Source organism: Papio anubis, chromosome 15 (assembly GCF_008728515.1).
Source record: "Papio anubis isolate 15944 chromosome 15, Panubis1.0, whole genome shotgun sequence".
In the NCBI taxonomy this organism is placed as follows: Eukaryota; Metazoa; Chordata; class Mammalia; order Primates; family Cercopithecidae; genus Papio; species Papio anubis.
This window is the reverse complement of record NC_044990.1, coordinates 5,864,345-5,881,377: the sequence shown is the minus strand read 5'-3', so window position 1 is coordinate 5,881,377 and position 17,033 is coordinate 5,864,345. Positions and strand designations below refer to the sequence as shown.

At 42.8% G+C, this 17,033-nt stretch overlaps 1 long non-coding RNA gene across 2 annotated transcripts in view; it reads right to left on the bottom strand.

Annotated features, from left to right (window-relative positions):
- Positions 1 to 849: 849 nt before the first annotated feature.
- The window catches only part of LOC110741664, a 56,159-nt gene continuing 39,975 nt past the window's right edge, over positions 850 to 17,033 (bottom strand). For both annotated transcript variants that reach the window (XR_002518252.2, XR_002518251.2), the window contains exon 5: positions 850 to 5,314. This is a non-coding gene — a long non-coding RNA (uncharacterized LOC110741664). The remainder of the gene's footprint in view (positions 5,315 to 17,033) is intronic.

Genomic DNA, 17,033 nt, shown 5'->3' with positions numbered 1-17,033 from the left:
GCTTAACTCCCTCCCGCACGTGCAGAGGAAGTCCTGAGAGCCAAAAAGAAAAGCAGGAATACTTTCAGATAAACAAAGACTCCAGGGTCAGAGTCCAGGCAGACACATTCCCACCACCTCCACATCACCCCGACATCCTGCTGTTCAGAAATGCCTTAAAGAAGCAGGGCTTGACCCTGCCACACAGGACACTGAAAGGACATGATGTCCCAAAGCCCTGCAGTACCCTCCATCATGTTTTACTTTTAATTACCTACTTGACATACTCCCTCTTCTTTAGCCTGTGTTCATAAATTCTTTGTCCCATTAAAACTGCAGGCTCCTTATGTGCAGATACTATTTCTGCATGCTCCATTCATTGCCTTTCGAAAAGTGACATGAAAAAAAATGCCCCAAGGCAATCAATAAATAAGCATTTATTGAGCACCTATTCTAGGCCCAGGGCAACAATAGCAGTTGCTAATAAACCAACAATGTGTTTCAGACAGGAGGTGACGCAGAGTGCTGTTTAACCCAGATAGAATGTGTTAGGGGCATGACATTGAACTCTCGTTTTCAGATATGTCACTCCAATGTATGTGGCTAACATATAGCCTTGTGTGAATAGGCGCTCAATACTCTAACCACTTCTCCCTGACAGATTTTTTTTTTTTTTTGAGACGGAGTCTCGCGCTGTGTCACCCAGGCTGGAGTGCAGTGGCGCGATCTCGGCTCACTGCAAGCTCCGCCTCCCAGGTTCACGCCATTCTCCTGCCTCAGCCTCCGAGTAGCCGGGACTACAGGCGCCCGCCACCACGCCCGGCTAGTTTTTTGTATTTTTAGTAGAGACGGGGTTTCACCGTGTTAGCCAGGATGGTCTCGATCTCCTGACCTCGTGATCCACCCGTCTCGGCCTCCCAAAGTGCTGGGATTACAGGCTTGAGCCACCGCGCCCGGCCTCCCTGACAGATTTTGATGCAGTACTACAATTAAGATTCTGTGGCTCTCTGGCAAATGTAATACAAAAACATTTGAAACGGAAGTATGATCTAGATGCAGAATAACAAACGATTTATAGTTTATTTGCCAAGACATGTAGGAGGTAAATATAAAACAAAACTCTAGCAAATTTAGCATTTTCCTTCTCCAAATATAATGCTGCTGACTACAGGCCAAAAGCACAGCTTTGCACAGCTCCTTGCATTAAAATTGGCCAAGAATGAGATGCCATCACTGTTCCACATTTAGACGCTGTAACAGACATTTGCTAGTTTGTGGCCAGATATTGGTTTATTCAAACAAGCTACAATCTTATTTATAACCCACAAGGCAAATAACAAAGGTGTGAAGGGTGGTACTCTTTGCCATGCTGAGCCTTTACTTGTGCCAAAGATCATAATTCTAAGTGTGCAATTCATCTCTCATCCGTGAAGCAATAAGGTAAATATAATTCCTTCGAAGCAGTAAATCTCAGCACTCTGCAGGTGCCTGGGTAGAGATTTCAGTAGGATTTTTGTAAGGCAAATGGGTCATGTTCAAACTATGCAGTTCAACTCAAGTGCTTAATGTGTACCACAGCATGTCAGGCATGATACAGCCCCCCATGTACAGCTCCAAAGGGGGAATAAAAGAGGTACACCACTACCTGGCAGAGAAGGCTGGGTACATTCAGGGCTGGGGAAGTGGTGCAGAGTGACAGATGGAATAGGAGGAAAGTGAGACCTCTCCTGGTTGGTGGCTTAACGAAGAGAGGTTTGAAGGAAGGATGGAGCGTTGGAGGTGGAATTGAGAGAATGAGTGGACTCCGGGCCAGGCACAGTGGCTCATGCCTGTAATCCCAGGACTTCAGGAGGCCAATGCAGGAGGATCACTTGAGCCCAGGAGTTTGAGACCAGCCTGGTCAACATAGTGAGATCTCATTTCTTCTAAAAAAGAAAAAGGAAAAAAAAAAGGTGTTACAGAAAGCAGAAACCCAAAGGGGCTGGGGCTAAGGGTGTTACAGGGCTAGGGCCTGCCTGCCTTCTTCCCTATAATAGTTAACACTGCTTGGACACTTACTGTGTACCAGGCACCACTTAAGTTCTTGTTACATAATATGATCCACTTAATCCTCAAAATATTCCTATAAGATTATCTATAAAATAATCTTATCTCATTTTCAGTTCAGAAAAACAAGACACAGAGAGGCTAAGCAACTTGCCCGAGGTTGCACAGCTATTAAGTGTCAGGCTGGAATGCAAACCCAGGCAAGCTGTTTTCAAGTGCAGTGTTAAGTTCCCCCTTTCCCTGCCCTCGAGATTTGGCGCCCAACACACCAGGACTCGGCTGCAACTTCTAGCTGCTAAATCTGACTCCTCTCTTGGGCCAGTGCTCTCAGTTGGATCTCTGCCTTGTTTCTGAGAACCAGGACCCCGAGAGCTATCTTACATTGTGTATTTGTAGAAATAACTTTTAAAGTTGTTTTCCTTCTTTAAAAAAGCAACACTTCTTTACTGTGGAATAATTAGATGATATAAATAGACAAAAGGAAGAAAAGTAAAAGAATTCCATAATTCCAGACCGCAGAGACAAGCACTCTTAACATATCACTGAGTGTCTTTCCAGACCATTTTTTGTGCACGTATATACTTGGAATGAACAAATACAAACTATAAACTATCTTGCAATCTGCTTTTTCCACTTAGCACCAACACAAACATCTTACTATGTCAACCAACCTTTATCTATAGTCTGATTTTAAATGGTTCTTCTCAGTGTTACCTCCTAAGAGGGAGTTAGATGAGGCCAGATACAAAGCGTGCAAGGTGGGAGAAGGAGTCGTTTGGGGTCTGAACCAAGGAAGAAGACCCTGGAATTGGCCAAACACAGGTGAAGCAGGAGCAGAGACATAGTGTTGGCAAGGGGCCCCCAAGTGTAAATCTAGTCCAGATGGGGCGGGAGGGGCATGGCTAATTCAACACAAATCCAGGCTGGTGGCAGGAGCCAAGAGGCACTCTGTCAGTGACCAATCCTGGGATAAGACTTCAGACGAGCAGAGCATGGTGCATGGAAGGGGTGGACACAGAGGCAGGCCACCCTAGGGAGTCCAGGGAATGAGGATGTGAACTGCAGGAAATTAGGAGCCAGGCCAACACTCGAGGTTGCCAGGACAGTGGAAAAAGAGCATGCTGGGCAGGTGGCTTAGCCTTCCAGTCAGGGTCCCAGGGCTCTGACCCTCAAGGATCCAGAAACCAAGGACTGTTCCAGCTCTACTTATGAGTCCTGGGCTGCTGCTATACTTCCTGGGCAGATCCTGTTGCCTTGGGAGAGGGAGATGAATGGCAGATTTCTGGGTGGTAATTATAATATTAAAACCGGAGATGGAGTAGGAGGAGCACAGACTGGCATTCTATCTTGTTTTTGTTGCTCAACCAGGTTTGATGGTCCGTCCTTCTACGGCTCTGCTCCCTGGACCACAAGCCATGGCTGGGACCTGTCCTGGCTTAAGATCTTCCTGTCTGCTCGAGTCTCGGGATATTCCTGCCTCTGCTCTGCAGGACATCTTCAATGCCTGCGCTGGACTTCATGTGTACCTGCTCTCACACCCCCCAGACACTGTGGTCAGCCTGCTGGTTGGGATTTCCTTCTGGCACCTATCCATGGACCTGCCCCTTGACGGGACTTTGACCTGTAGAAGTTAACCAGGCTATACCCAACTGTGTCAAAGACATCCCAGGAAAACCAGCAAGTGAACCAGTAAGAGAAATGCAGGCAAGCTACGGAAGCCAAGACCAGGAATGGGGGCTGGGCCCACGATGTGAAGCATCTCCAACAATAGACCAAGACCAAGGAAATGGATCAGATTCAGAAAGAGATGGAGAGCCATTGAAGCATCAGACTTAGATTTATCTAGAAGCAGCATAAAGGACAGATGTGTGATGGGGTAGAGGTAAGGGGCTATGGCAGTGGTTAGTTCTAGCAACTGTAAATCACCTGGGACAATTTTTTAAAATTTAATGCCTAGATCCCATCTTCAGAGATTACTTTCATTGATTCGAGTGACATATTTTTTTATTTACCACAAGAGTCTTAACTGAGAATGGAAAATCTTAAAGAAAAACATGCCCCTAAAACCCAGCTAAGGAGTAGCATACTAATTCTTTTCAAAGCAGTCAACTGAAAACTATTTGCAGGGTTAAATTGCGTTCCCTGTTTTCTCCCTGGGTCCCTGGTTCTTTCTCTCTCATTTTTCCAACAGATCCTGCATGAGGGTCCATCATTCTTGTATCCTCTACTCACCAGCCCCCCATACTGAGCTACCTCTTGGTCAACCACCCTCATGCTCAGTAACTAACCTTGGCTATGGTTCCAAATTCTGCATTTGCCTCCCAGGCTCAATTTGATATTTACTCACTGTTTTCCTGGTACCAGCCCCAGCAAGCTGCTATCCCCAGACTGTGAACAGAGGAACAGGGAGGGATCTGAGAGGCACTGCAGAAAGGAAACATTGGTTTTGGCAGCTGATGGGATGTGACAGGATATGATTGCAACATTGCAATTGGGAGAAAGAAGAATGAGATTTCATTGAACAACCAAGAATTCTTGCAGCTTATTGAAAACCTCTGAGAACATGGTGTGTACAGTCTGTAGGAAGAAAAATACTTGCTAGGTTGCGTGTCTTTAGCTGTAGGAGGATTTGTGTTTCAGGTAATGATGTGATCGTGATGGTTAACTATGAGAGGAGAATGAATTGGCAGGCGTGGCAGGCAGAGCAGCCGCCTGTCAAAAGGAAAAGATAATAGAAAGAGATTAGTAAACCCACAGTGGGGAGGATTAGAACCGTGCAGGAAAAGGCTCATTGTGAAGGAGTATACTGGGGTTTGACTTGAACCATAATTTGAGCTGAGTGAGCCTTCTCTAGTATATTATAAAGATTTCCCCTTCCAGCGGGAAATGAAATGATAGTAGTTTGAGATGCACGTGTGCTAATGTTTTATATTTCCTGTGTAAGTTTAATGGTTAAGATGGGCTCAGTTTGGAACTGGCACATAAGACAAAAGAGTTCTGGTCTATTGGGGCCAGAGCCATGCTTTCACTGGCAAAGGACTCCCAGTCTGCTCTGAGGTAGCCTAGGAGGCCCACAGGCCCACAGAGCACCCCTTCAGGGACCTCAGCCTGAAACTGGACAATTTCATATTTGTTTCATTTTGCATTCCCTTCTCTTTGGTCTTCACTTAAAAATCCAGACACTCTCATTTAGGGTTAACACATCAAGCACACACGTACCAACATGTTAATGATTCTCAGAGCTCCTTTCCTGATGAAAGATGCTGAGTTAGAGTGAAAGCATCAGAACCTTGGATTACAAAAGAGAGACAGAAAGAGAGAGAGAGAGAAGGTTAAAGGTAGTTATTTGTACACCCAAGTTCACAGCAGCATTACTCACAGTAGCCAAAAGGCAAAAGCAACCCAAGTGTCCATCAATGGATGAATGGACAAACAAAATATGGTATATACATTCAATGGAATTTTTTAATAAATAAGTTTACTTGTAAATTTAGTCAACATTCATAATTGACATAAAAACTTCAATAGGAGGATACATTTTAAAACCTCTTGGAATGCCATCTCTATAAAAGTAACTTTCCCAGAAAAGTATCCCAGAAATAACCTAATTTGACACCATCTTAACTGGCAGTGGTTCAGTAAGCTGGAGTACAATGGAATATTATTCAGCCTTAAAAAGGAAGGAAACCCTGTCACACAATTCAATGTGGATGAAACTTGAGAACAGTATGCTAAGTGAAACAAGCCAGTCATGAAAGAACAAGTACTGGATGATTATACTTATATGGGGTATCTAGAGTAGTCAAATTTATAGAGAGTAGAATAGGGGTTGCCAGAATTTAAGGGAGGAGAGAATGCGGAGTTAGTGTTTAAATGGTAGAGAGTTTCATTTTGCAAGATGAAAAAGTTTTGGAGAGCATAACGTGAATGTATTTAACTCCATGAACTGTACACGTAAAGAAGGTTAAAATGGTAAATGGTCTGCTCTGTGTGGTTTTCCACAATTTTTTTTTTAGAGTTAAGGGTCATGAAAGCCAAAAATAAATTTTGCTGATCTTGAAATTTTGCATAAAGCAGCCCGTGAAGGAAGTGGGTTTGGTTTTGTTATGAGACGGGGGTGGGAAGGGATGTGTTGTAGTTACTGCTTTTTAATTGTGGGGTTCCCACGTCTGGATCCTCCTTGGTAGGTAGTAGAGGCTCTTTCACCATCACTGCCCAGTGCAGCAGCAGCAGCAGCAGCGGCAGCAGCCTGTTCACTCACTCACTGACTCCTATACTGCCAGGCAACCCAGGCGGATTCTGTCATGAATTACAGCAACCTAATGAGGTAGGTACCATCAGGCTCATTTCACAGATGGAGAAACTGAGGGGCGGTAACTCCTCTAGGATCAAAGAGCTAGTAAGTGGCAAACTCCTGTTTCGGCAAGTTCTTTTTCCCCCCTAAAATCAGTATTGGTATTCTTTATTCACCTCAGAAGTTTACAGAAAACTTGGAAAAAGAAAATAAGTGTCTTCGTATATCTCCTCGATAGCAAGTGGAAGGATCAGAGTGAGTAGAAGAGTCCCATTAAACGACAGCCCACTGTGTGTGCAACTCCAGGCCAGCTTCCTGTGTGCTTAATCTTTACTCCTTCCAGTAATCTAAACTTAGCACAAGAAAGTGCTTCCTGTTGTTAAGATACATATAAAAACAAAGTTAATAAAAGTATGCAAGATCTTGTGACCATCAGGCTGGAAAATGAGGATTTCTGAGCTGATGGTCTTCCCTCTTTCAGTTATGCAAGGAGTCTAAAGCAAGTAACTATGCTGACATTGTGCTTACACTTCAACATATACAGGTAGAGGTGAGCTTCTCCCCTTCTTCCCTTCTCCATTCAACTATCCACCCCTCACTCCTATCCCAGTTAAATCTTTCACTGGCTGTCTCTGGACTTAGGTCAGAGCCCAAACTCTAATCCACAAGGTTCTTAAGAGATGACCCTGCCTTTTCCCATCTCTTCTCTCTTGACTGACACATGTGTGGTCCAGTTCCACCCTTAAGTTACCTGTAGTTCCCTGAACACACCTCTCTTCCATACCTTTCACATAATAACGTTGACCTTTATTTACTAAGTGTACCAGTGAGCAATCTTGCAAGTAGATATTATTGGTCCCATTATACAGATGAGAAAACTGAGGCTAAGAAACATTTTGGAATGTGCCCACAGTCCCATAGCTAATGAGCGACAGTCAGAATTTTAAACAGGGCTGCCTGATTCTAAAGCCAGTGTTCTCAAACACATCTGTCCGCATGGGGCCAGATTGTGCCTCTCAAAATGCTACTCAGATTTTATCTCTACAAATCCTTTCTTAAGCCCTCCTTACCCCCCACCACTTACCCACCACCCCATACACACACACACACACACACACACACACACACCCCTGCAGGCACAATCTGCAACTTTATCCGTTCTGTCACCATAGCACTTTGTCCATCATTGCTACTTACATTAATTTTTTTTTAAAATTAATGTGTACAGTTCAGTGGAGTTAAGCCAGGGTCTGGCTCTGTTGCCAGGCTGGAATGCAATGGTGTGATCTCGGCTCACTGCAACCTACACCTCCCAGGCTCAAGCGTTCCTCCCACCTCAGCTTCCTGAGTATCTGGGACTATAGGCGTGCACCACCATGTCTGGCTAATTTTTTTTTTTTTTAATGGAGTTTCACTCTTGTCGTACAGGCTGGAGTGCAATGGTGTGATCTCAGCTCACTGCAACCTATGCCTACCGGGTTCAAGCAATTCTCATGCCTCAGCCTCCCAGATGGCTGGGATTACAGGCGCCCGCCCCTATGCCCGACTAATTTTTTGTATTTTTAGTAGAGACAGGGTTTCACCATGTTGCCCAGGCTGGTCTCAAACTCCTGACCTCAGATGATCCGCCCACCTCAGTCTTCCACAGTGCTGGGATTACAGGCATGAGCCACCACGCTAGGCCTTTTTTGTATTTTTTGTAGAGATGGGGTTTTGCATGTTGCCCAGGCTGGTCTCAAACTCCTAGGCTCAAACAATCCACCTGCCTCCACCTCCCAAAGTGCTGGGATGACAGGCGTGAGCCACTGCATCTGGCTTCTACTGCTACTTAATATAAGTCATCTGGGTTGAGCATCTGCTATGCACCAGGCCCTGTGTGGGACTCACATGACAGAGAGATGAACAAATCATCCTTGTCTATTTTTGTACATGACATCATCCCTTCAAGGGCAGGGATTGGGTTGTATTTTTGGTGATATCTGTACATGACATCATCCCTTCAAGGGCAGGGACTGGGTTGTATTTTTGGTGATATCTCTAATGCCACACAGTTCCTCAGTGGTTGAACAGAGAGACAGGATTCACAGCCATTGGACGCCAATGGTTGGGAGACAGTTCACTCATCAAGGGACCCTCTCCCCACCTTTGTAAATTTATCCAAGGGAGAGATTCTTCTCCCCAAATCCCTTTTGATGCCCATACATAGCAGGGCAATCCAGAATTGAGGCTCAGGCCAGAGGACCATTTTCCCCCTTGAGATGTGTGATTATCATGTTTCCCAAATCACTTCTTTTAACAAATCCTTGGAAAATTGCATGGGTCCAAAAATAACCTGGCTTCCAAGTAACTTTTCTTTTATAGATGAGGTCTCACTTTGTTTCCCAGGCTGGAGTGCAGTGGTGTTATCATAGTTCACTGAAGCCTCCAACTCCTGGGCTCAAGCAATCCTCCCACCTCAGCCTCTGGAGTGGCTGGGACTACAAGTGCATGCTACCACGCCAAGCTCCAATTAACTTCTAAGAAATGCTCTGCTCAAACTTGTCATAAGCCAAGTTTGCCTGAGCATGGGCGACTGAGAGAAAGCAAGGATGGTCTCTTCTCGAGAGCTCACAGGGTCTTCTCTTGCAGGAGATGATGCAAGTGTGACCTTGAGTTGCTCTTCAGGTGCTGGTTGGGAAAGCAGGGGAGTCCTCTCCCATACATGTGAAGAAATTTCTGTCTACTCTGCTTGACACTTAGAGAATTGCCAAGTCATCCATCCTGCCATACGCCTTATCAACCTGGTAACAAGAACAAAAGGCCCTGGTGCCAAGGATCCTTCCCCCAGGGAAGACCAGAGAGTCTACACCTAGCTCTTTTGGAAGCTCCACTTGCTCTTTCATGCCATGAAAATGCCCCATACCAAATTGCTGTTTCAGAACAATCAGCACACCTGACTCATTAAATTAAGTAGTGATAATCACATGGCTACACTAGAACATGCAAGAAGGAAAATAACTAGCACACGGAGGCCTTGAGTATTTATTCTATCTCCTGGGAATCACTCTCGCTTTGGGAAACTTTTCAAGCAGGGAATTTTCATAATATTTTATAAGATTTTTCAAATATCTGTCTCTTGACAGACTGTTAGTAAGCAACCTATGATAGGCTGCCCATCGTTTTAGTGCTTGCATACCTTACATCATCAATCTGGAAGGCTAAAACTGTTCCCTTCCAACATCACAGCTTTCTAGGCTGTCTTTTTGTACACGGTTCGGGGAAAATGCCTCTCTCTCCCTAAAGTTTATCTTAGTCTTTGGAGCTGGGATGAGCACCAGATCAAGCATCTTTTCCTTGCTTCGACTTATAAATTCACCTCTTTCATTGTTTGTTACAATGTTTGTTTGTTACAATTGTTTTTTGCAATTTTCCCAAAAAGTGATAAGTCATCAGCAGCAGGGGCTTGTCTCCTGTGGATATAACCTTAGGGATGTGACCTCCCTCCCTCCCTCTTGCTCTTCCTTTCTTTTGGGAGACACTTTAGAATTGTGCATCAGTTAGTCATTTAGACCCACATCTTTCATTCCATTCTCCTGCTATTAAGAAATGTTGTATTTAGGCCGCGCGCGGTGGCTCAAGCCTGTAATCCCAGCCCTTTGGGAAGCGAGACGGGCAGATCACGAGATCAGGAGATTGAGACCATCCTGGCCAACACGGTGAAACCCCGTCTCTACTAAAAAATACAAGAAACTAGCCAGGCGAGGTGGCGGGCACCTGTAGCCCCAGCTACGCCGGAGGCTGAGACAGGAGAATGGCGTGAACCCGGGAGGTGTAGCTTGCAGTGAGCTGAGATCTGGCCACTGCACTCCAGCCTGGGTGACAGAGCACGACTCTGTCTCAAAAAAAAAAAAAAGAAAAAGAAATATTGTATTTATTAATCTGAGCTTACAGAGGTAAATATTTCAACATTTCATCTGACGTTGTCTTTTATTTTTTTACCCTGTTTTGTATCACAAAATTCTTGATCTTTCAGGTTGTTCTTTTTTTTTTTTTTTTTTTTTTTTTTTTAAGGCAACTTTGAAACCTGCATTCTCAGAGACCTTACAGTCAATATTTTTTTTCTGGAAAAGTGTTTCTTAATGTGGCAGGAATAAATTTGGGTTATTGCTAGAGAAAGGGAGAGAACCAGGTTTGAGGGTAATGGCAAGTGAGATTTTAGTCTTTCTCTAATTGTTGGATACTTTCTAAGGAAGCATATATTCATCTATCACTAATTAAAAATTAAATTTTAAATAAGTATAGAGAATAATGTGATAAAAATATATTGTAACTGATTTGAAGGTTGTATTTATCAAGGTTCTTCAGAGAAACAGAATCAACAGGTTTTTTATATATATATATATATACACACACACACACACACACACACACACACACATACACACACACATACATACACACACATTCATATATTAGTTAACAATGGGATATGTTCTGAGAAATACATGATTAGGCAGTTTTGTCACTGTGTGAACATCATAGAGTGTACTTATGCAAACCTACATGGGATAGCCTATTACAAACCTATTCCTCCTAGGCTACAAACCTGTACAGCATGTTACTGTACTGAATACTGTGGACAACTGTAACACAATAGTATTTGTGTATCTAAATATGTTTACACATAGAAAAGGTACAGTAAAAATATGGTATCATAATTTTATGGCACCACCATGTTATATGTGGTCTGTCATTGACCAAAACATCATTATGCAGCACATGACTATATACATGGAGAGAGAGAGTGGGGGTGGAGGAGAGAGATGTATTATAAGGAATTGATTCATGTGATAAGGGAGATTGGGGAATCCTAAGATCTGCAGTTGGGAAGTTAGAAATCTAAAAAGCTGGTGGTATAAGTTCCAGTCTAAGTCCAATTCCGAAGGCAGTAGAAGACTGATGTCCCTACTCAAAGACAGCAGCAGAAAGAGAGCCAGTTCCCCCTTACTCAGACTTTTTAAATGTGTTCATGCCTTCAACATGTTGCACAATGCCAACCCACATTGGGAAAGCAACTTGCTTTACTCTGTCTACCAAGTCAAAATTCTGATCTTATCGAGAAACACCATTACAGATATTCCCCAGAATAACATGGAACCAAGTGTCTGGTCACCGTGTGGCCCAGTCAAGTTGACACATAAAATTAACCATCGAGAGATTGATATTGCTTCCCCCAAACACTGCTGAATTTGTGTGTCTCTAGGTCCTCACTGCCTTCTATGGAATTTATACTGTCTTTACAAGCTGGTTGCTGCTGCTGCTTGGCCAGGTCTATAGACATGTACCCTGAGTGCTGGGCATCCTCCATTTCCTGCTCATTCTTTCTGCCACAGCCTCCTGAGGTGATGCTGAGTCCCCCTGGACTGCATCCAACATCCCCAAAGCTGCAAACTCACTAGAAGCCCAATGACCCTCTGTTCCCTTCCAGCCTCACAGCTTTCTAGGCTATCTTTTTGCACTTGATTTGAGGAAAATGTCCCTCTCTCCCCAAAGGTTACCTTAGTCTTTTGAGCTGGGATGAGCACCAGATCAAGTTTTTTTCCTTACTTTGACTTATAAATTCACCTCTTTCATTGTTTGTTACAAAGGTCCTTCAAAATATCCTCCTTCAAGACTCCCTTCCCCTTGCAAATCACTCAGGCACATAATTTGAAGGGAGGAAAAGAGTATCATCTCCAGTCTCATATGCAAATAGTTTAGATTTAGCCATATACATACTTACTTATACATGCATATACAGAGTTACATACATGTGTATTTGAAAGTGTAAAATCAGCCGGGCACGGTAGCTCACACCTGTAGTCCCAGCACTTTGGGAGGCTGAGGAGGGCAGATCACGAGGTCAGGAGATCGAGACCATCCTGGCTAACACAGTGAAATCCCGTCTCTACTAAAAATACAAAAAATTATCTTGGCATGGTGGCGGCGCCTGTAGTCCCAGCTACTTGGGAGGCTGAGGCAGGAGAATGGTGTGAACCTGGGAGGCAGAGTTTGCAGTGAGCCAAGCCACTGCACTCTAGCCTGGGTGACAGAGCGAGACTCCATCAAAATAATAATAATAATAATAATAATAATAATAATAATAATAAAAAGAAAGTGTAAAATCGTATTTATATCATTGGGGCTCAGAAACTGATACCCTAAAATATGGTGCTTTGACATGCTGAAATGAAGAAAAAGCCTCAAGGTCCCTCTGACCTTCTTACCCCCACACCCCATATCTCAATCCTCTGTGTCTCCCAAAGCACAGCAGGATGAAGTTATTCTCTGAAGTTCCTGGATCTGCCTAAGGTCTGTACCCACCAAAGAAGAAAACAATGACCTCTGGTCTCTTCGTTCAGTTTTTGTGAACTGAATTCATATTGCAGGAATAGACTGGAGTCTGTCAACATACCTGGGTGGACTTTTGTCACAAACCATTGTCTGCTCTGTGGTTCCAAAAGACTTTGTTTCAGGCCACTGTATATTCTTCAAGCCCACTGAATTCTCCTAAAAATCATTTACTGTCTTCCTAAAATCATCCACACTTTCCCGTCTCCCTTTCCCCTAAGAAGTAGGGTATGTAAGCATCTGTACTCAATTGGGATATTAGGCAATTATTCTGTGATTCTCCTCCTTGCACACTAAGAAATGTGTATGCCATTTCTCCTATTATTCTGCCTCTTTGAGTTCATTTTTTCAGTCAATCTCCAGAGGGCAAAGGGGAAGTTTTCCCTTAGCCCCTACAATATGTAGGCATATGGATATATTTCTGTCAAGTGAGCACAGTTAAAGAGGGACTCAAACAATCACTAAAAGCAGTGGCAAGCTCATTAATCTACCACTTGCTACTTTTAGAATTTTTCTTTTACTGTGGTCCAATACATCCTTACTAACATAAGTTCTAGCTTGTAATTAATTCTCAGTGGAACACACTATTTCACTATATTTTTAAAAATCTCCTTATACCTTTAAACATTGCTGTTTTAAAAACTTGCAAAGGTCATCACAGAGTAACAAAGATTTCAAAATACCAGAGATTTATTATTAAAGTTATTTTAGAAGGTAAATTATACATTAGGAGTTTGAAATAAGAAAGGATGTACAAATTTCAGTAACTAGCCATGACTGGCAGAAAAAAGTATGAAAGAATGCTTATCTTGTATGTTTTCACATGCCCTATGTCCACCACATGTTTTCTGGAAATTTCTGCTTATATTGCTACTGATACAGTAATTTTTTTGTCATTTGACACAAGCATATGTGAGATAACATATCCCTATGAAAAAATGGAAGAGGCAATGGAAATATGCTAAAACAAAGGAACTTTTTTTTTTTTTTTTTAAGAGAACTCATTAAATTTATCTTCCTTGGTTCTTGGGGTGGCTAAGCTTAGAAAATCAGGCTCAGAACATCGCTGTATGGAGGAATCTGTAATTCAAGGCAAAAGAATAAAAAATGCAGACCAAATATTACTACAGCTCATTTAGCTGGAACACGTGGGCTCTTTCAGGTGTGAGGGGGAAAGGAGAGGGTTGTGCAAGTCTGCCTACATCTTTAATTTGCAGTGGCTTGGTTCATGGCATAACCCATAGACTCGGCAGTAAGAGATAGCATGCTTAATTACTTAAGAGACCAGAGAATAGCAGCTAGATGTCTATTAATGGAGGCATTTCTGGTCTCTTGTGCTTCTCCCTTTGATAAGCTTATTATTGCTTTATTGGGGCCAGGCTTTTCAGGACCATGGACAGCTCTACCACAGCAGGGAGCATCTCCTGCCTCTGTTCTTCCACTTGTAGAATTTTAGGAAAAAATGGACCTGAAATATTAACTATTTCACGCCTCCACGTTACCAATGAGAAAACTGATGCTATAAAAGTTATATACATACACAAGTCACACGCTTAAATCCTAAAAGTAGTCTCTGCTGTGACATAGCACAATGTATGGAAAGGATCACTTACATTGATTTAAACATTGATTTAGAATGTTGATTTAGAATTGATTTAAACATTGATTTAGAATTGATTTAAACATTGATTAAACATTGATTTAAATCCATGGGTTTAAATCCATTCTACTGCTTAGCAGCTGTGTGAAATTTGAATTTCAGTTTCCTCATTCTATACAGTGGTGTAAGGATGTCTTCCATACATAGTTGTGAGGATCAGAGATAAAGCAGGTAAAATGCCTAGCACAACTTGACAGAGGTGTGAGGGTTCTATAAATGACAGCCAATGAGATCAACGCAACCCACACAAACATAGTGAGAAACAACTGAGTGGAAATTTATCCAATATGCTCTTGGCACCCCCAAATTAATGAGATTGGGAATTCCAGCATGCTCAGAGTGCTACCTGACTGATTACGAGCCATATGCTTCCCTTTAGGGCAAGGAGTTTCAAAGCTAACTTTGCTATCCTCTTTTATTCTCAGATCATACAGTTTAAGTATTAGAAAACCATATTAGGCCGGGCGCGGTGGCTCAAGCTTGTAATCCCAGCACTTTGGGAGGCCGAGACGGGCGGATCATGAGGTCAGGAGATCGAGACCATCCTGGCTAACACGGTGAAACCCCGTCTCTACTAAAAAATACAAAAAACTAGCCGGGCGAGGTGGCGGGCGCCTGTAGTCCCAGCTACTCGGGAGGCTGAGGCAGGAGAATGGCGTAAACCCGGGAGGCGGAGCTTGCAGTGAGCTGAGATCCGGCCACTGCACTCCAGCCTAGGCGACAGAGCGAGACTCCGTCTCAAAAAAAAAAAAAAAAAAAAAAAGAAAACCATATTAACATAACTGGGTTTTTTGAACTAGGATTTGGCAACCCTGGCAAACTTGACCCTTTTGCTGAATCTCAAAACCTTGTTCTATTGCCTGCTAGACTATGAGCTCTCAGTCTGTCCTCTATATTTCTCTCTCGCTCGCTCATAAATAGTATGAGTATCACTAATATTCATTCTCCTCTTTTTCCCACTTATCCCTTCCTCTTTGTGTGGGATGCTTGCTAAGCACCTGCTGTGTGCCAAATACCACGTGAGAAGGCAAACATAGTTTCTGGCTTCTTGAAGCTTCCATCTGAAAAATAAGGCAGGCATTAAATAAGCAATTACCATAAAGTAGGGGTGTATCACTTATAAAGATGTTCCTGTTCCACAGACGTGAAAAGTACCACTTTCTTATGAAGAGCTTAAGGGCTCTTACCCAAACTGAAGAAAAGTGACACAGGAAATGATTATCATGATAATAGCCTGGTTGTTACCTCTACAATGGATGCATAATGGCAAAACCCAGCATTTCAAACCTCATAAAATGCAATATAGGAATTTTCTTAGGGCTGTCTACTTTTTCCTTCACTGGGAAAAAAAAAACCCATCAGAATGGGGTCTTTTAAAAACATGTCTAACACAAACAAGAAAAATCTTCTGGAAGTGCATTAAAATATATGTCACAAAGCTCTACACCATACCAGTAATCACATTACAATGCACACAAAGAAGTTTTAAAACTGGCCGGGCGCGGTGGCTCAAGCCTGTAATCCCAGCACTTTGGGAGGCCGAGACGGGTGGATCACGAGGTCAGGAGATCGAGACCATCCTGGCTAACACGGTGAAACCCCGTCTCTACTAAAAAAATACAAAAAAATAGCCGGGAGCGGTGGCGGGCGCCTGTAGTCCCAACTACTCGGGAGGCTGAGGCAGGAGAATGGCGTGAACCCGGGAGGCGGAGCTTGCAGTGAGCTGAGATCGGGCCACTGCACTCCAGCCTGGGCGGCAGAGCCAGACTCCGTCTCAAAAAAAAAAAAAAAAAAAAAAAGAAGTTTTAAAACTTAGGTTGATAGTTCAGTCTGGCATGAGTGTTTGGGAGTTGTTGATAATATGATTAATGCAGATGCTGAACATGTGCATTATATGTGCTGTTCTACTTTGGAGCTATGCTACTCAATTTATTGTGTAAATGCTGCATATAAGGCTTATTATGCAGAGCACATCTAGTACTAATAAGGATTTGTGTGCAAATCTTCATCCTCGAACTTTGAGAGCATTAATTAATACATTCAGCCCCCTGTTGAAAGAGGTGAGTTCTGTCTCCCTATTTTTGGAGACTCAGGATTATACGCACTTCACCTCAGGGCGCTAAGTGAAGCAGTGATGAAACTTGGGTATTAAATGTTCAAAATTATTATTTTCAATTTTTGTAAGAGCCTTAAAGTATGTCCTCCTGCACTCTCTTCAACTTTCACCCTCCTCTTTCTCCTACTTTTTCTCACCAGTCTTAGAGATCAGCAGTTTGAAAACAAAGTATGTTAAGAAATTAACAGAAGAGAACGAAGTGAAACTGAAACTTAAAATTTTTTCTTTGTAAATAATTCACAGTAACTTGTAAGACATCTACTTTTTCTCCCCATGATTTATTACAATTTTACTGAAGTGATTAATAATAGCTACCATGTGTTCAGGGTCTTATTACTAGGCATTTTGCCATATACCAGGAATGAAGATTTTTTAATGGAAGAGACAAGGTCTTTGCCTTCAAGGAATTTATGGTATATTGGGAAGGCAACCTTGGAAACAGGTAACTTTGATGTAATGTGGCAAATATGATGGTTGCACTCACAGGGTGTAAAGTCAGCATAGTGAAAAAGCATTTGACCTCATCTAAATCAGTCATAGAAGAGTTCCTAGAGGAGATGACATCCGGG